The sequence below is a fragment of the Triturus cristatus genome, chromosome 4_1 (assembly GCF_964204655.1).
Source record: "Triturus cristatus chromosome 4_1, aTriCri1.1, whole genome shotgun sequence".
Lineage (NCBI taxonomy): Eukaryota > Metazoa > Chordata > Amphibia > Caudata > Salamandridae > Triturus > Triturus cristatus.
In genome coordinates, this window is record NC_140585.1 from 780,339,324 (window position 1) to 780,360,317 (window position 20,994).

Consider the following 20,994-nt stretch of genomic DNA (forward strand, 5'->3'; position numbering starts at 1 on the left):
AATATCAGAAGCAATGAAGTGCTCCTAATATCAGGTGCTAAGCAGTGCCCTTAATATATGGTGCTATGCAATGCTCTTAATATCAGGTTCTGTGAAGTGCTCTTAATATAAGGTGCTATGAAGTGCTCTTAATATCAGGTGCTATGCAGTGCTCTTAATAACAGGTGCTATGAAGTGCTCTTAATATCAGGTGCTAAGCAGTGCTCTTAATATATGGTGCTATGCAGTGCTCTTAATATCAGGTGCAGTGAAGTGCTCCTAATATCAGGTGCTAAGCAGTGGCCTTAATATATGCTGCTATGCAGTGCTTTTAATATCAGGTGCCATGCAGTGCTTCTAATATCAGGTGCTAATCAGTGCTCTCAATATCAGGTGCTCTGAAGTGCTCTTAATATCAGGTGCTAAGCAGTGATCTTAATATATGGTGCTATGCAGTGCTCTTAATATATGGTGCTATGCAGTGCTCTTAATATCAGGTGCTATGAAGTGCTCCTAATATCAGGTGCTGAGCAGTGCTCTTAATATATGGTGCTATGCAGCACTCTTAATATCAGGAGCTATGCGGTGCTCTTAATATAAGGTAAGTACAAATATCATAGAGTAAGAGCTTATTTGAAAAGCGTGCAAATTGAATTAGTGTTTTTATGAGACTTGCCATTAATAAGGAAATTGGAAAAGAGCATTTTTTAATACACACAGGCATTTAGCATTAATCAGGCTCACATTGATGTTCTTCCAATGCAGCAGCGCTCTCACTGCACACGTGTGCCCTTTCCAGAAGGAAAACTCTATGGCGCTACCCTGACCATGTAGAAAAGTGACCTCTAAAATCACTTGACTGCACGAGCTGCATAGCCTCTAAGACTCAGAATGGATGGGGCAATGGGGAGAGCAGCCATCACGTTCAGTTGTAGCTTTAGCTGCGCCACTGTGATGGTTGCAGGCCACCGTAGAACCGCAAAATGTGCATACTCAAAATAGCCTATTCATTACAATGCTGAGCAGTGAACAAGAAATGGACAAGATGGCGTCCTCCATGGTGTCTTGCCCAGCCCTAGCTCTCATGAGCACTATGCCTTACCCAGGAATCGCTTTACTGGCAGAGGCATAGGTGGAAAGGTATGAAGAGAGATGAAATCAAAGGGGCAGATTTACAAAGAAGTCGCGCAACACACCGAGACTACTTGTTGTGCTCCATGACAGGGAGAGAGCAGGAGCAGCACTTTAAGTGATGTCATTGAGGAACGGTCGTTAATGCACGGTTTCAGCACTACTGTTAATGATGTGCTAAAGAAACCCACACCTGTGTATTGAGCTGCACGCATAATAAACAGATTGTTGGCATTTTATGATCAGGCAGAATGCGCAAAAGATGCAGCAACAGTGTGTGTGCAAAAGTTCTAAGTTTGCATTTGTAAAGTTTGCAGTTTCTTTGAAGTGATTTACATGGTATTTCAGAGAGCTTTCTGGAATCGGTGAGTGAAATGGCATTTCCATAAGACCCCCTGACAGTAGTACGTCCATAGGCATTGTAATGTGTTTAAAGTTAGCAGGTGATCAAAAAACAAAAAGCCCATAGCATGGAGGATACCATGGTCCAGTCTCAGGCTTTCGATTTACAGACCATGGGCATCTCATGCTTCAGTCAAACTGGTTCCATTGATGTCACCAAGGCTACGGGTCTGGAATGCAGCAGGGTCTCAAAGTTCAACCCAGGATTTGAACCCTGAGTCCTCGGAGACAAGAAGCCATCAGGTAACCCTCCATGTAAGATGAACAGTCAGCACCATTGGGGTTACTGGGGCTCGGTGCCCACCTGTGCAACCTGTAGTATCCTGAAGGGATGTGAAATAAAGAATGGCAACTTTGATGCCTACAGTCCTGGAATTTGAATGTATACAGCTCCGATGTACTCTTCAAAACTTAACAAAATATGTTTACAATAAAAGATGCAGTCCTGGAATCATGATGGGGGAGTCAGGTAGCAGAAAGCAAAGTCAAGTTAAAGAATTCAAACCCACAAGCATCAGAATTCAATGAAAACGGAAGCTCTGCGTGAACTACTCATGCATAACGCGGGACAACGTGATAGACCAATGAGGCCAGTCTCTCATTTCAGTCAGCACAATGCAGGACCGACACTGCGGGCCCCTGCTAATGAAAGGAAAACCTGCAGAGTGTGGTGGAACGACACCTGGGACTGGATGAAGGTATCATACATGGCGTCGCAACAATATAATGATTCGTTTCTAATTGGAGGAGGAGTCATTAGAATTAAAAACATTAACACGTAGTAGAGATGGCACCACAGTGTTTGCAGTTACGGTAACTGTTACATTGTAATATTACATATTGTGCAAAATGAACATAGATGCTCCCAAGGGGTCCTCTGTCAGGTAGTCCTAGTTCCATGCGTTTTTTCCTTTCCATTCTGGTACTTGGAGTGAAGTTAAAGAGCAGGACTGGAGGAACCATTCACCCTTGATATGGGTCATCTTAAGAGGTCCGTAACATAGGGCCCGATTCACAGAACTAACTTAAGACAAAATCCTAAACTTACTACTATTTTGGTATTCACAGAAGGCACTTACTCATTTCGGTATTCACAGAAGTTAGGAGTCCTAACTTTAGGACTCCTAAATGCCGTCTGTGAATACCGAAAGTCTTAAAGTTAGGATTTTTCTCAGTTTAGTACTAGTAGTAGTATAGTTAGGACTCCTAACTTTAGGACTCCTAAATACCTTCTGTGAATACCGAAAGTCTTAAAATTAGGATTTTTCTCAATTTAGTAGTAGTAAAGTTAGGACTCCTAACTTTAGGACTCCTAAATGCCTTTTGTTTATACCGAAAGCCTTAAAATTAGGATTTTTCTCAGTTTAGTAGTAGTATAGTTAGGACTCCTAACTTTAGGACTCCTAAATGCCTTCTGTGATTACCGAAAGCCTTAAAATTAGGATTTTTCTCAGTTTAGTAGTAGTAAAGTTAGGAGTCCTAAATTTAGGACTCCTAAACTGAGAAAAATCCTAATTTTAAGACTTTCGGTATTCACAGAAGGCATTTAGGAGTCCTAAAGTTAGGACTACTAACTTCTGTGAATACCGAAATGAGTAAGTGTCTTCTGTGAATACCAAAATGAGTAAGTGCCTTCTGTGAATACGAAAATGGTAGTAAGTTTAGGATTTTATCTTAAGATAATTCTGTGAATCGGGCCCTTGGTGTTTCTTTGCTTCACTTAAACGAGTCAATGAGGAAACCGGCAGTGTTCAGCTTGGGTACCAACGTATCTCACGAGGAACACACGAAGAACAAGAGGAGCACCCCAGGCATTTCAGCTAACAGCACGGTACGTGTTAGGACCTGCTGGCCTGTACTGGAAATGTCTACGCCTGGTGGGTAAAAAGCAAGGAAGACTCGCCGTGACCCTCAGGACATGCGAAGAGTTAGTACCATTTCCCTGGCTTGGATTGAGCTAAACATGTCCCAAATCATGTGCAAATGGGCCCTGTTATTGTGATGAACACGGGGGGATGTAGCATGACCACCTCCCTCGAGGTCCAAAGGGGCACCGTCTCCAGTACTGCTCTCCTCACCTGAAAATCATTGTTTCCATGTGTGTTAGTCAAGTTAATTCAATGGAACCAAAGCACGCATACAACATCCAGAATGTGTCTGTGATTACACGAAAAGTCCGGAGTGGAGCCCATGTCTGTGGTGACTTGGAAGGAGGTGGGCCCCCTGGAAGCATGAGGGGCTCAGTCTGTAATGTCGCCATTCAAAAACACGCCTGCAATTTTCTGTGCAGGTGTTAAGTCTACTGAGATATTTTACCAACATTTAAATGTATCCAGGCAAGAACTATGGTGTGTGCAACTTCAACAATGGCAGCGCTTTCATCCAGTGTCTTTCTACATCACATACACCGCAGGTCTTATAGGAAGGCCACACTCCAGTTTGGATTGCTGATTTTCTCTGTAATGCTCAAGACAAAATGTTAGTCTACTTATCAATACCAAATCTAACTACCAATTGCCCTTGTGTTATATGTCTGACATGTTCAGCTTTTCCTGACTGTCATGTCCCACACTTTGCCTCTAATATGGAACATTCAGACACTCATCGGGCAAGGGGGCTCCTGTCCCAGATAGTAAAGAACTGTGTAATGCTCGGTTTCCCCGAGTTCTAACAACAAGACAATAAAGAAGCTATTGGCCATGAGACCGATACAGGTATGGGCGTGCTGAGGACGTGGACTCAACCATCGCTCAGTGGGGTCACGGATGCTGTTATAGCCCCACAGAGAGTGCTCCTCCTCGGGGTCGTCAGTCTGCTTCCTGCATTCCATGCACATATGCCTCAAATCGTGCCTCAATGTGCCTTATACTTGTTGAACCCTAAAAACAAATGTCTGGCAACCAAGGAAATGTATTACAAAGCAAAGCGGTTTCAACGTCTTGATTCTGCAGAGGACAAGGTGTGTGAGATGTTGCACACGTCGCTGAGCAGTGATGGTGAGGTTGTCTAGAGAACAGTGTTGGCTGCCTCCAAAGCATTCTTTTACTCCAGATTAAATCCAGCGGAGAGGAGGCCAAACAACACAGCCCTTAACCCATAATGTCTTCTATGACAAGTTCAGGAAGCGGGAGGGCATGTTCTCAGCGCTAGGCGTAAACGATACATAAGTGATACGTTGGTGGTGACTGACTAACCTGGGCCGGCGAGTCCTGCAGGCATCAGGTATATCACAGGCTAGCATCCTGGAGTTTAAAGGAGACATGAGCTGCACCAGCTTAGGGCCTTCACATCAACGCAACCTGTGAAGGGCTGTCCAATGAACCAGAACATTTGGTGATGGGGGACAGAGTGAAATCACAGAGAGGAAGAAGGTTAAGTCTGGCCTAGAAGGGCCTAAGTACAGGCATCATGCAGCGGCACTGTCAGTTACGGTGAACTCAGTCCTAATGAAGGATGCTGATGGCCAATAAGTTGCTCCTAAATGCAAAGTGAAAGCCATCTTGAAAGTTAGAAAACAGCAATACAAGATTGCTGTCCACTGTTATTAGCATTTCCAATGCTTGTGCCACAATTCTGAAAAGCAACAGCAAAGCCAATACTGTTAGCAAACAGGCATTGGTAAAGCATGACCGAATGGCGTTGCCAATTCTTGTCTATCCATTGTAACACCCCCATTAAAGTTTCATTTGTCTCAAGTTATCTTCAGTGGGGTATTGCCACCCTCTATGGTGTTAGTTGTGAGGAAATTGATCTCTTTGCAAAGTATATTATTAAGCTTTCATTTTAGATTTCAAGTCTTTAAGCGAATATGATTGTGAAACCATTCTGGGTGCTGTGGTGTGCGCGCTAGGCAATGTTCGCTGATTCAAAATAATATAAAATAGAAAACGTACTTAGTAAATAACAAGTAGGGGAACGTATGTTTAATGCCATCATAAAACCACTATACTTAACGTACTCATGTGCAACATATGCTGCAATGCTAAAAGATGCATATTTTATTAAGTATTATTCTGCATGATGAAATTTTAATTTGTACGATGATCGTCTTCAATATTCTTCACCTAAATTCTCCATTATTCAAGCTTTAATTCTGCTATCATGTGCCCACTGCACTGCTCTAATGTACCATACAAGGCTGCAATCTAGCAGAACAAGCAACTGCCTACAGCGTATTATTGGATTTGTTGTCTGATAGTCATGTTTTTTAAATCACAGCTGAGAATTAAAGTCTTTCATTACATTTCTGTTCAAACTTCACGCTTTCACTGTCAACAAACAGAAATTATTCCTAACATGGTTGCATGTTGAATTACGCCACACGTGTCAGTCGGGAACTGGAGATGCAGTCTAGATATTAACACCTATACTTCCAAGATGGCTGCACGTGAAAAAAAATACAGGCGTGCCCTACAGTAGATACATTATTTCCTCATTAGTAGCACTGTTATCTTTAGTGAAATTAGCCACCCTCGTTTTTTTTTAATAGTAACAGGTTTCAAGCTGTTCTTGCGTTAACAGTTAACAGTCGGCTGGCTGAGAACCTAGATGATGTGTGTGACGTCTGTACCCATTGCCTCAACAGAGCCTTTCTACTTGGTACCTGGACAGCGTTAATGGTTGAAAGGACAGAGCATGGTAAACGGTATCCTGCAGTAAATTCAGTGCCAACCAGAGACCCCAGATAGCTTGCCCTCATGAACCTAGATGATGTGTGTGACGTCTGTACCCATTGCCTCAACAGAGCCTTTCTACTTGGTACCTGGACAGCGTTAATGGTTGAAAGGACAGAGGATGGTAAACGGTATCCTGCAGTAAATTCTGTGCCAACCAGAGACCCCAGATAGCTTGCCCTCATGAACCTAGATGATGTGTGTGACGTCTGTACCCATTGCCTCAACAGAGCCTTTCTACTTGGTACCTGGACAGCGTTAATGGTTGAAAGGACAGAGGATGGTAAACGGTATCCTGCAGTAAATTCAGTGCCAACCAGAGACCCCAGATAGCTTGCCCTCATGAACCTAGATGATGTGTGTGACGTCTGTACCCATTGCCTCAACAGAGCCTTTCTACATGGTACCTGGACAGCGTTAATGGTTGAAAGGACAGAGGATGGTAAACGGTATCCTGCAGTAAATTCTGTGCCAACCAGAGACCCCAGATAACTTGCCCTCATGAACCTAGATGATGGGTGTGACGTCTGTACCCATTGCCTCAACAGAGCCTTTCTACTTGGTACCTGGACAGCGTTAATGGTTGAAAGGACAGAGCATGGTAAACGGTATCCTGCAGTAAATTCTGTGCCAACCAGAGATCCCAGATAGCTTGCCCCTCATGAAAACAAGCACTGAAGGTTAGAGTTACACATACATGAAGACCCCTGAGCTTCAGAAAGTTAGAAGAGTATCAAAATCATTGCCTAGAATAATGAGCAGAATATAAAAGATGAGACATTCAGGTATCAGGAGGGGGAGAGGATGTGGTCCGTCGGCTAGATTGCTGACTTTTGTGCTGGAAACCAGGATTCGAGCCTCGGGGTCGCATCCACATCCTGTGATTCTGGGCAAATCACTTAATCTCCCGTGCCTGAAATTGTAACGTAACTGGTGCTCATGTAAAGCGCTCCAATACCTTTGGGTCGAGTTTGCGCTATATAAATGTGCATTAAGGGGCGTGGCCAGGCGCCCGAGAGAGATGGCGGCGCCGGCGTAGGGGCTCAGTCCACGCCAGAGTTTATCGGCGGTTCGCGTTCTTTAGGCGAACAATGAAAGGCAGCGCTGTTCGTCGGAACGCTTCAGGCATGCCCTGAATCCTCTCTTCTTGCCGCGGCGGACCTCCTTTGTCTTTGTTCCCTGCTTTCGTCCCCGGTCGCGGCTCTGCATCGGCCGCGACCGCCATTTTGTGTATCTTTACCAGGATTCCTTCAGCAGCGCGTTTTATCGCGCTTTGTGCCTCGGGCTGCCACATGGATCCTGTAATATTCTCAACACCACCAACAACATGGATCTACATTGCTAGGTGACTTTTTCTTTCTTTTGTCATTACTCACACGGCTGTTCACAGGCTTAAAACGTATTTTTGCTTACCTCAACTTTGGCAGCCATTTTGTGCATTCACCTCCTTCGCATGGCTCTGTGGTATTCTGATTCCTCTGGCATTTATTTTTTCTTTTTGTTATTCTTTTTTCTTTTTCTCCTTATCAACTTTTTTTATTGCTCCTTTTTAATCTCCACGTTCATTGGAACCAGCAAACTGTTTGTTTTTGCCTTCAGTCTGGCATGGCCACCCTGCACCTTACTAGTACGTTGATGGCTGATAGTTCTGGCAAGACTCAAAGGCGCAACTACATTAAAAATTCTAAGCTCTTCACGGAGTTGGCTCACTTAGAAGCGTCCCAGCCTTTTTTTGCCAGCGAGGCGTCGCCGAATATGGAAACCTCTTCACAAGCTTCAGCAAAAATGACGCCTAAGAGATTAAAAAAGGACCCGCCTTCACCTCCTAAATCTTCTTCGACCATTTCAATGGAGCTAATTCTCGAAGAGATATGGGCCTTGCGCCCTTTCATGGAGGAAGCAAATGCTAAGCTTCAGGTTCTTACGGACAATTGGGCTTCAATGGATGAAAGAGTGTCCTCGGTGGAGCGTGATGTTTCTTCTCTTCAAGACTCTGCAGCTAAGGTCACCCACTTGCACACGCAGATCTCCTCTCTCCAGAAGCAGGTGGAGGACTTGGAAAATCGAAACAGACGCAACAATCTTCGCCTTTATGGCCTGGTGGATGGCTGTGAGGGAAATGATCCTATCGCTTTCTTCAAGTCTTTTCTTCCCAAGCTTCTACACTTGCCTGAGGACATCTCGCTCAATATCCAGCGTGCCCACAGACTTGGTCGAGCCTCCTCCTCTCCCTCCACACCAGCGAAGCCTAGAGGTGTAATAATGTACTTTTTGGAATACACTGACCTGCTGAAAGTCCTTTCTGCAGCCAGAGCCTCTCCTCGTCTCACATGGTCGGGTTCCACCTTGTTCTTTGCGCAGGATTATGCTAGAGCCACTGCGAATCGTCGTAAGGCCTTCTTGGACATGAGACCTGATCTCCGCTCTATTGGTGCTAGATTTGGTCTTTTCCATCCTTGCTTATTCAAAGTCACCTACAATAATAAGACTACGACATATGAGGAGCCTACGCGTCTTCGGAGTTTCCTGAATTCCTGTGGTCAAGCTGAGATGGAGCTCTCTGGCCCTTCCTCTTCTCGTCCACCATGACTCTCTTTGGAAGTTTTATTATGATGCTCTAGTTGCTTATGTCTGTTGTTTTCTCTAATTCAATTGGTCTTAAACGTGCATGTTCTCAGGTTGAGTGCTGTTTCCATTGTAGTATTTGTTACTGATGTTGGAATTCCTTGGTTTGTTCTATTCCATACGTGTTTTTGTCTTTGTCGTCCGCCGTCGCCTAACTTTGTTACCTTTCTTCCCTTACAGATCATTGTTGTGCGTTCCGTCCTGTTTCTCTGGTTGGACGTCCCATTGACCCCGAGTGTCCTGCCTTCCTCAGTTGGCCCTACCTCCCTCCCCCTACTTCCACGCACGTCCTTGCTTGTCCTTGTTCCTGATCGTACTCCTGTTGAGCTACCCCTTGTAAGATCCCCTTATCCCTTCTTCCACAGGTATGTTCTTATTTTGTCTCTCCCTACTTTGTTCTTTCTCTTCATTTTTTCAGGTTTATTGGTGTCAATATTCTCTATGCGCTCACTCTTTTCTTCCTTCTTTCTCTTCTTCTTTACTTTTGTCGCTTATTGGTTCCCTTGGTCATGCTTCTCTCTCTTTTTACATTTTACTACCCTGCTATATCATTTCTCCCATGACTTATACTTGCGTTCCTTTCCCTCTGATCTTCTTCTTCTGTGTTCTATCTACTCAATGGTCTTTGTGTGCTTTTTCTTTTTGCTGTTTCACTTAACCTTACTTATTAACATCTCTGATTTTCATTTTACCTCTTTTTCGCTCTCAGCAACACCTTAGCTTTTTTCTACCTTTATGATACCCCTTGCTTCCCCTTTTTTCTTCTCTCATTTGTTCATTACGTCTCTTCTCTACTCTTACTTTTTCCCTCTTTTTCCTATGTTCTCTTTTTTCTGTGAGGCAGTTTTTCAATGGTTTAATTTGTCTTTACATCACTCCTTTACTAATTTCTAATGTCTGTGCGTATTGTTTCTTGGAACGTTAAAGGTCTCCATTCTCCTATTAAGAGGCAAAAAATTATTTCTCATTTAGCTAAGTTAAATGTTGACATTGCCTTCTTGCAAGAAACCCATTTGTCTGATATTGAAGCTGCTAAGCTCAGGAGGGGCTGGGTGGGCGCTGTGTTTTCTGCTCCTGGTGATGGTAAGAGAAATGGTGTGGCTGTGTTAATTCGCAAATCCTTATCTCACTTGCTCTTGTCTTCTGAGTCGGATCCTGAAGGTAGATGGTTGTACGTCAAACTTTCCTCGAATGGTATCCCCATCTACCTTTTCAACATTTACGCACCTACTGGTGGTGATCCTGCCTTCTGGTGCTCAATGGCTTCTCGTATTTCTGAATTTGTCGATGACAATTTTATTATGGCAGGAGATTGCAACCTACCCCTCGATCCCTTTTTAGATCGGCAATCCAAAGCATCTTACATTCCTAATAAGTCTCACAAATTGTTTACTCAAGCAATTTCCCAGCACAAACTCATTGACGACTGGCGTTTATGCAATCCTACTACTAAAGAGTTTACCTTTTACTCCCCATCCCACCATTCACAATCCCGCATTGACTACATCTTCCTTTCCCATCACATTTCCCAATCCCTCACTTGTGCCGATATTGGTCCCATACTATTCTCTGACCATGCCCCTGTTCTGGTTAACATCGATATCCTACCCAAACCCACTGGGCCAAAATGTTGGTGCTTCAACAATGCTCTGTTGCTCGATCCCAATTTCACCACTTCTTTTGTTGAGTTTACTGAAGAATTTTTCTCCATTAATGATACACCCACTTTACCTAAGCACGCTATTTGGGACGCTTTTAAGGCTACAGCCAGGGGGTTCATCATTGAGTATGTAGCCAGAAAGCGCAAAGCTGCTCGCATGCACGCAAGCGATCTCCTCCTTACCATTAAAAAATTGGAACACTCCTTCTACACTTCTCATTCGCAGGAAAGTTTGACTACTCTTATTAAGGCTAAGATGCAATTTAACAAACAATCTACTGATCATGCATCGCTATATTTGCTGAAATCTAGTTCAAAATTTTATGAGGGAAAGAACAGAGCGGGGAAGATTTTAGCCAATTATTTAAAAGTTAAGCAACACAAATTGAATATTGAGTCTATCTATGATGTTAATTCTGTTTTAAAGCACACAGATGCCGATATTTTAGAGGAATTTTCCCGATTTTACTACACGTTATACTCCTCTGAAACTCACCCTACTGCCCAATCTCTTGCCACCTTCTTCTCTACAATTAAGACACCTTCTAATTTTCCTGTTGACTTGTCCTCTCTTGAATTGCCTATTTCTAGCTCCGAACTACATACTGCACTTCAGTCACTCAAGAAGGATAAGGCCCCGGGTCCGGATGGATTTACCGTCGAATTTTATCTACACTTTTCCAAATTACTATTACCCAGATTACACTCTCTTATTGATTCTTTTATACTCAGTGGCACTTCCTCTGGTACTTTTTCAGACGCTCACATATGTATTATACCCAAAGAAGGTAAAGACGCCCAATATTGCAAGAATTATAGACCAATCTCCTTGGTCAATATTGATTACAAGTTGTATGCTAAGTCTCTTGCCATAAGATTAGACCCTTTTCTTCCTGACTTGTTAGGTCCGGAACAATCTGGATTTGTTAAAGGCCGTTTCATCACAGATAATACGAGGCTTTTGTTTAATGTCCTGTCCAGATCCTCACGTTTTGAGGACTCACTAGCGGCAATTGCTTTGGACGCCGAAAAAGCGTTTGATAGGGTAGAGTGGACTTTCCTTTTTTCTGCTCTCAGATGGTTTGGGTTCGGTCCTAATTTTATCTCTTTTGTCTCTTTTCTGTATTCCAGCCCCAGAGCGGCGGTTTGTGCTAATGGTTTAGTATCATCTTTCTTCAGCTTAGGTAGAGGTGTTCGTCAAGGTTGTCCCCTCTCCCCTTTCCTTTTCAACCTAGCCTTAGAACCCTTTCTTTCAAAACTTCGCCAAAACCCTCATTTGCATGGTTTCCATCTCTCACAGACCAACATCAAACTTGCCGCTTATGCGGATGATATCCTACTCTTTATGTCCAACCCTGCCATTTCTATTCCCACATTTCTATCTGAAGTTCATGATTATTCCCAAATTTCTGGCTATAAGTTGAATAATGACAAGTGTGAAATCCTGCCCCTTACTAAATTTACCTTTAAACCTGACTTCGCTGCGTCCAATTTCACCTGGAGTCCCTCACGTATTAAATACTTTGTTTTGTATATTACCCCTTCTCTCCCTGACACTGTCTCATTATGTCTTAATAAATGCACCCAGAAATTGTCTGATCTTACCTCCAGATGGCACCCGCTTTACCTTTCCTGGTGGGGCCGTCTTGACACGATTAAAATGATGCTCTCCCCAATAGTTCTGTATACTATCTCCAATATTCCGGTGCCTATTCCAGCTAAGTTTTTTAGGAAAATCAATACTGTTCTCTCTTCCTTCCTCTGGTCCGGCAAAAAAGCGCGCATGTCCTTGTGCAGGCTACGACTTCCCAAATCAGAGGGTGGGGTCGACTTTCCTGATTTCCCCACTTATCACAAAGCGTTCCTTCTGCGTCAAGCCTCCCTTTGGTTGCGGGATCCTGCTGAATCCTCCCCCTTATGGCTTGCTATTGAGCGCCTTTCGTTATCCCCCTTCACTTTTGCTGAAAAGCTCTCGTTTTCTCGTAAGCCCCAGGTCATTTCCACTACCATACATAAATTTACTACCAAACTTCTTCTTTCCGCTTCCCCAAGCCCCCCTTCTTCTGTCGCTGAATTTCTCAATACCACCATTTGGTATAATAATAGTATCCTCATTAACCACAAATCCTTTTATTGGAAATCCTGGAGGCAGAAGGGCTTAATCTGGGTGTCCCATCTCTTTTCTGGCTCCGATTTCTTACCCTTCCCCGTTCTTAGCCAAAAGTTTGGTCTTCCTCATTCCTCCCTCCGTAAGTACCTCGCACTCAGGACCGCAGTTATATCCGCCTATACCCAATTTTCTAGCTTTCCCACTCATTCTGACCCTTCCAGCCCTACTCTGCGCTTACACTCCTTGTTACGTACACGTCCCACTGCCTCCTCAATCTACCACTCGTTTCACAAAACTCTTGCACCTAGATCAAAATCCAAGGTAGAGGAACAATGGGAGTCTGATTTTGACGTCTCCTGGCCCACTTCTCTTTGGGATAAAGTGTGGACCAAGCTTCGGAAGTCGTCTAGGGCTGCTTCTCTCACACAAACCCTCTTTTTTATTTATAACAGACTCCTCTTTTCTCCTCAAATTTTGAATAAGAGGTTTCCTCTAACACCTGACCTTTGCTGGTCTTGTTCGGTACCTAAGGCTTCTCTCTTTCACATGCTCTTTTCCTGTACTGCTACGCACAATTTTTGGAAACAAGTTTGGGTCCAAATTAATGCCATATTTCATACTGCATTTCCCTTCTCCTTTGTTAATATCTTTTTAGGCAGTCTCTCTCCCTGTTGGGCTAACATTGATTTTAATTTGCAAATTGTTGACCTATTGCTAGCTGTTGCATTCCAGCAAATTACTGTTAATTGGAAAAACTTTGCTAATATTTCTTTTAGAGCATGGTGGTACAATGTATGTCATAATCACAGACTAGATACTGTCCTTGTTTACCCCCTGAATTTGGCCAAAAAGCGACAGGACCTTTGGCTTCCTGTAACCCTGTACCTTGATGTTCGTGCCAAACGCTCGTCTCATTTGCCTCTCTTTCAGCAGGAGGTCTCTAAGCCTCCTTGATTGACCTGCTTGTTCCTTTACATTTTTTAAAAATTAATTTATTACGCATTACCTCCAATATTGCTTTTTGTTATTTAGCCTCAATTATCTGCTGTTTCTCAATCTCATGCTTATTTTCATAGTCATGTTCTACTGTGTAGCTCATATTGCTGTTATGCTTTAGGTTTTCTTCTGCATTGACAGCTTTATTTTGTCTAATAAAATTCTTTTGAACTTAAATAAATGTGCATTAAATAAAAAAATCATTGCACAGTCTCCAGGCCTGAAACTCCTCTGCCGGTGGTTCTCATGTTAGTTACCACATAAAAACAAGAAGCCAGTGGTACTGAAGGAAGGTGAAATGCCTCTAGGGGAGTACTGGAGATAGCCAATGGGAGGGTGAGGAGACTGCAAGCAAGCCACGAACATCTCCGCCTTTCCCTGATAAGGACCTCTCCAGCTCGCCATGCTCCCCGGCCTCTTCTTCTGCAGAAGGACATGGAGCAGTACCTGCCGACCGCCACTCCTCCCTCAACATGACATGTTCTGCATCTTCAGAAGAACCAAAACATGTCTCCTTGAGCTTCAAGCATGCCTCTAATGTATGCTTCAAGCGGTGGATTTACAATACGGATTTAGAGAAAAACAACGGTCCATTAAGGGAAAGGGAGAGGATATATCACGCCATCCCTTTACCGCCTGTATTCAAGGTGGCCTACCGCTCCAACAATTAGCATCACACACAGTTGCATGTTGTGCTTGTGCTTTGCTCTGAACACACTCTGATGACCAGTGATTGTTTTCAGCCCCACTGCTTAGCATAAGGAAGTGCCTAGCAAGGCGCTCAGTCAATAAATAATAGAATTACAAACGATGCTAAAAACAAAGATGCAAAAATGAGTAAAGATGAAAAATTAGCCTTTCATCTTAATACTGCTTTCTGGAATATACTAAATGATATTATCCTCAGCGAGCCCTGATGAACACATAGGTGTTTATGTCACCCCAGAGATTCAAAATGGGACTGGATAATGGTCATTTTTCCATACAAAGGATTCCTATGCATTTGCAGAAGCGTGCTCCAATTAAATATATTGTTTTGGCTTCGTCGCAATCAGAAAACAAATGATGTCTGAGATGATTGTAGTTCTCTGACACGATATATTTCTCTCCATAATCCTCTCAAATTGCAATAGTTGTTGTCCATCTTCCGCAAGCTCTGGAGAGTTCTCTGGTCTGAAAATCAATATTCTTCATTTGTTCACAGCCTTGGCTGCATGGGCACTTCTAGCAAAATTCATTTTTCCATCTAAAGTCAAACTGGAAGAAAAACTAGACAGAGACACACAGAAGATCTAAAGAACGGAGAAAAAAGAATCAACAAACAGACAAAAGGACAGTAAACAGACTGAAAGACCCTTTCAGAAATGTGTGCTGGGAATAACGATAAATATGCACGTGACTTTGTTGTCGATATCATGTGCTGATTTATTGAACATGTAAAACAGCGCTTATCTGAAGGGTATTATCTGATCATGTATTTGTGCTCTGGTTTGAATAATACAATATCTGTATAGTCTCTGAGCAGGTTCTTTTGTTTATTTTTTCATTTTTATTTTTGAGCTTGGGGGGTTTTTCCACCCCAATGTTATACAGATCCCACGTATTTGGATTATTGCTATTGTAGTATTTTATATCCGTTTTATTGCCTCCCTTACATTATTTCAGGGTACTATATGTGACGGCTAAAGAATTAAAAAGTGAAAATCCGCCGTAAGCTTCATAGGGGCTTCTACAGCACCCGGCGTGGGGGGCTCCGTAGGGGCAGCTTGAGCGGAGCAGAGTGGGATATCTGATCCATACGTCACCTTCTATCACTGACTGCGCTCATCAATATCACCACCACCATGACCTCGTTATATTGACCTCAGGGAGACGAATGGCTGAGTGAGTGTCACACCTGTGACAATGAGTGAAAGGCCACCGAAGTGCAGGTTCCTTCCATTGACCCATCAGATCCGGCCTTGTCTTTGATTGACAGCTCGAGGGGGCGGGTATTGATGAGGGTGCCTGTGCTTTGATGGGGTCAGCAGGTGTGCATACAGGCGCACAAAGGCCATGATGCTACAGGGGTAAACATTTAAGAGCATGCCACTATTTGTACACGGCTCCTTTTTGCACTGTTATTCACGCCTTGCTCCTTTTCACACATGCTCTCCTCGCGGCGCATACTTCCGTTGACTTGGCTCTTGATCCATTCGCCGATTTTCGTTGTGAATTGCTCTCACTTGACCTGGGGTTTGTGGAAAGTGTTTTTCCTGGATTTTCTGGTGTGATGGTTGTGAGGTACCAGTGTTGTTTTCATTGCATTTTCAGCTGCTCAATTGCAGTGTTGGCTTTACTTGGTGGCCAGTTTATGCAAATGTGTTTATTTTTGCAGGACATACGTTTCCGTTACCTTTAGCGAAGACTGTGTAATTCACAACTTGTGTCCTGTTTGCGGAATTTGACGTTTTCTTCCTGAGATAGACTGCTAAGCATTTTGAGGGTTCCTTTTGCCTGGCGATTGACTAATGCCAGTTATCTGAGGCTTCCCTCGATCGGACCCACAGAGATCACCCAGCTGCTGGCTCATGTGAACGTAGCTCTTCGGGATTGATGCTTCCAAAAGGCTCCTATATAATGGAAGAGGACCTTGCTTTGGGGTTTGAATAAAGCTTGATCCCATGATATCCATCAGGCACAAATTAGAGCTAGGGCCTGATAATCAGTCACATTGTATTGTCAGGGTGCAAACTCCACACCTGTACCACAAGGTATCATACAGAGACACCCCACCACTGTCACACAATTGCAAGGTACTCCCCACAGAACGGGAAATAATCATGGACATCTTTTTTTCTGGGTCAAATTCTGCACTGACTTTCCAACTCAATGTGATTCGCTAGTCCTGCTTTTAGCGGGTGGGAAATGGGAGGAAGGGGTTGTGCGGATCAGAAGGCGTTGAGGGTGTTGGTGGGGTGTACAGACTGCAGCCAGATGTAATGTAATGTAAATTTAATTTATAAAGCGCGGCTTACGCCCAGAGGCGTCTTGGCGCTGTGGTATTCTGATCAAAAAAGGACAGCAGAGCTGAACATTATGGTAGATGGGAGCAAGAAAAACTTTATTTGTCCTGTGTAAAAAGCCACGTTTTTAGTGACTTCCTGAATCTGAAGAGGGAAGTAGTTGTTTTTAGAGAAAGTGGCAAATCATTCCAAACCATTTCTGTTGTCCTGTAAATACTTCTCCCCCCCTTGTGCTCTTTTTAAATGGGGGAACCACCATGTTCCTGGTTGAGCATGAACGCAGTGTTGTTGCCGGAGTATACCACTTACATTTTTTCATAAGCCGGTCTGGCCCTAGTCCCTGCAAAGACTTAAACGCCAGGCAGAGGGCTTTAAACTTACACCTTTGACAGACAGGCAACCAGTGTAGTCTTCTGATGGCTTCTTTTGCAGATTCATATTTAGGTATTTTAAAAATGAAGCGGGCCGCTGCATTCTGCAGAATCTGAAGTCTGTTCAGGAGGCCTGATGTCAATGTGCGATAGAGACTATTACAGTAGTCTATCCGTGTAAGGACCAACGCCATGGTCACTGTTTTTAAGAGATCAGGGGGTAGATACTTTTTGATTTTTTTTTTACATCCTTATGTAACAGAAAGAAACAGATGTTATTTTGTTAACTTGCTCTGGAGGGAGCCTTCCATGCTCCCCCATGTCCTAGGGGTGGGTCAAGTGAGGATCAAGCTACACATGTGGCCCACACCCCTGCCTCAACCTTCTGCAGTGTTACCAGCTGTTAAAATCAGGCCCAGTGTTCCTGTGGTTTAAGGTGCAGGAGCACCCGGGAGGTTGTAATTGAGAGGTGCAGTATCCCAGCCGCACTGCTGTGTCCAACGCAAACTCAGGTCCAAAGTGTATGACTGGTGGGCCCACATAGGAATATGGAGGGCTCTGTGTTTCTTCCTTGGGGAAATGTGGGTTTGTATGAGAATGTCCTAAAATGCACTGCACCCACCCTGTGGGATAGATTTGACGGTATAACTATACCAGGTCCCTGTCAGATCAAGTTATAATATACGAATACTCCTGAAGGATGCACTTGTTTTTTAATACGCTAAATCTTGTTTTTGTTGTTTCAATAACATTGGCACATTTGAAGGTAGAGACATTCCGTCATTGAAATGAGCTTTGAAAATTCTGCTGCCTTTAAAGGGCCAGGACTCGGCCACTGTATTTAACAGCGAGCGAGTAGGAAAATGGGGAATGGCACATTTCTAGAGTCTCCCTAAGCACCAATCGGAGAATACCTTTTCTTCTTGCATGAAAGAGTGAAAGGCAAGGCAACGTTCGACTGGAAGGGTCGATGCTGGTTTCCTCTTAGGTGGTCGCACCTTTGTCTTTGATATTAAACAATGGGAGCTGGGAGGGGCTAGAAAGGGCAGCATCTCATTTCAAACTCCCCCAGTAGAAACCTTGTCCTGAGAACCAACTTTACACAGTCCATACTTTGAAAATTGAAAACTGGTCTGAAGACCTCAGATGGGCTGAGGATAGCAGTCTTGTTCGCCACAGCCTGAGGTTGACTTCTGTCTTCGCTGGTCACCAGAACCAGCATTTTCATGGTAGGGTGACTATGGAGGCCTGGGTATATCCTCTGTGCTCTGGCATCAACAAATTCTCCGTAGCTTAGTCAGCGGAATCATGGCGCACAATGATGGCTCTAAGAGTGTGGGTTCTGTCAGTGATGACATAGGTTTTACACAGGCTAGCTCGAGCCCTGAATGTCAATTTGCCGTTGTAATAGCATGAATCCCAGTAATTCACACTCTCTGCACCCTGGCTTTGTTTGAGCACCATTCGAGCTTCTTCTGCGATGCTGAAAAAGATTCAGCACTCTCGTGTCCCTTGTGTACATACTTATTGCCTTGAATCATGGCCATATGTTATCGTGGGATCTATGTTGACACCTTCGCAGCTCAGATATTTATTTATGGCGCACCGTTCAAGAGCCGGAGCAGGCTGCAGTGACTAGCTAACGCGCGGGGCTCATACTGGGAAACGAGGAGATTCAGTGCTTGCGCCGCCATTTGACAAACTGCACTTCCGGATGTTGCGCGCGGCGCCGCTCTGTGTCCCGGGGATTGAATGACTCAACTGTTGGAAATCAAAAGCGCACACAAATTTTAAATTAGTGATTGGCGCCTTACAATGGTCTTCTTTATTTATTTGAATCAGTGTTTTAAATGGGAAAAAATAAGTGCAGTTACTGATTAAATTGAGATAGGGGCGTGGCTAGTGGGCGGGGTTAGAAACGGGCAAGACATGATGATACACAGACACATTTATTGAGTATTCATTTCGCCCTTGCATTGCCCTTGATAGTAGTTAGTTTCAAACTTTCCATATGTGCAGAGTAATAGCTACATATACTAATAAACAGAGGCGTGTAGACCTGCAGGGAACAAGCCCTAACTCATAATGGAAGGAGCTTCTAACTCATGAATGCAGCCAAGCCGTCTACAGCACTTAGAGCACTTTCAGGCCAATAATCATTGTGCCCGAGGACCAAGGACGGCTAGCCCTACCGGGTATTGGGTGTTTCCCCGGGAGGCTGGAACGGTGAGGGGCCGATTTTGTTAAAGGGGCCACTATTGTAGCAGTGCAGGAGTTCTGAAAGACCCCGCTGCAGACTTTCTTATACATCCAGTAATTTTCAGACAACAACAAAAGTGTCAAGATAACTGGTGAATGATGTCCCTGCTGGAGAGAGATCTGAGTTTTGTCAACTGGCAGTTTTGACTCATCCAAAGTAGCGCAGAGGGTTAATTTGCTTGCTGTAAAGGATGTGTACCATGCAGATCACAGAACAGTATTTTTCTGTGCATAGCTTAGTGGGTTACTGCTTTTGTCACAGAGAACCTTTTGTTATGTGCAGTTCATAAGTTACAATCATAATCTAGCACAGTGAGCTATGAAGTGTCATCAAAGAGCTACATGCACACTACATAATACAGGTTAGAAAGTTATATATTTTTTGAGTGTTTCATTAGCCTAATGTTGCTAAAAAGGGTTTGTTTGGGCAGAAATAAATTCTTATTAGTAAAGTCAACCCCAACCACTGTGTTACATCCTGAATCCTGGGTTTGAGCTTCTCCACACCAGGCACTCTTAAAAAATGCCTAGCAGTATGGAAGACATGTGATTCATACAACTTGCATTTCCCTTCATATTTGTAACATTTAATACACACTGATTTACACACGTAGTATTCAATGTCTCTGCATTTGTGTGTGATGTAAAGTGAGTGCCCCAACACCCTGCACTTGTATGAGAGGCGCTATAAAACAAATGAAATACATGTGAGAGAGGGGCTATGGAGAGATGAGAGGCACTGTGAGGGACTCGTTGAAGAGCCCCAACAAAGACTGCTGAATGCTGGTGCACTCTAAGGTCATCATTTACTATGCTTTAAAAGAAAATACGATTGAATATATAGTAAAAACTGTATTGTAGAATGCACCATTTTTGCCCGAATTTTCTTGAGGGTAGAATCCCCCCAAATCCTCCTTTTTGTGATCAGGCTCACTCGCTGCGCTCACTTTCCCCCTTACAGGGGCTGGTCCAACAAAATTTGCCAGGGCTCTTTTGGGTTCCCTGTCCAGCCCTGCCCAGGACGAAAGAGACTCCGACATAGCATCATTAATAATGAGTTCTACACCAGTTGCAGGACACACAAAAACACATGACAAATGTATCAATACAAAATATGTTAACTCTTTACACAAAATAAAGGCCAAACACAAAATGTTAATGTTTCCTTGTTTGGTAATAGTTGCAGCGTCTTAATGCCACGCTGTACCTACTTGCTTGCATTTGGCAGAATCCTTTATATATTCAAGAGTGCGCACACATACACACAGAAGCAAGCATTCCAAGCATTTCTTTTAAAATGCCTTCTGAGAGGGAAACAACCTTTACCACATAGTCATTACCACTTCCCCAGTCATTATCACGCAATGCCTTTTCCACGCATTGGCTTTACCATGCAATTCTTTCAAGTATTTACCACACACATGCCTTTACCACGCATACCTTTACAATGAAAATGTAAGTATATCGCAGGCAAGTAAAATCACATTTTATATATATATAAATATATATATATATATCCAATCCACCTTCCGTAGTACCAGCCGGTACCACCAAAGAGACGGACACGTTTTCGCTGGTGCAAAATAGTGCTCAATTTATTTTAAACAAACATAGTTCGGTTTAGTCCAGACGCGTTTCGACCGTCAAAGCGGTCTTGCTCACATATATATATATATATAGAGTAGCAAAGGTGATTTTAGGGTTTAGGGGTGGGTAGGGTTTTGGCTGGTAAGGGTATTTTTAGGGTTTAGGGTGGGTAGTATGGGTATTGGGTGGTATAGCT

The 20,994-nt window shown here is 43.5% G+C and overlaps 1 protein-coding gene across 3 annotated transcripts in view; it reads right to left on the reverse strand.

The window, feature by feature from the left end:
• The window catches only part of TAFA2 (TAFA chemokine like family member 2), a 1,225,759-nt gene that overhangs the window by 1,116,957 nt on the left and 87,808 nt on the right, over positions 1-20,994 (reverse strand). The gene's annotated exons all lie outside the window — the stretch shown is intronic.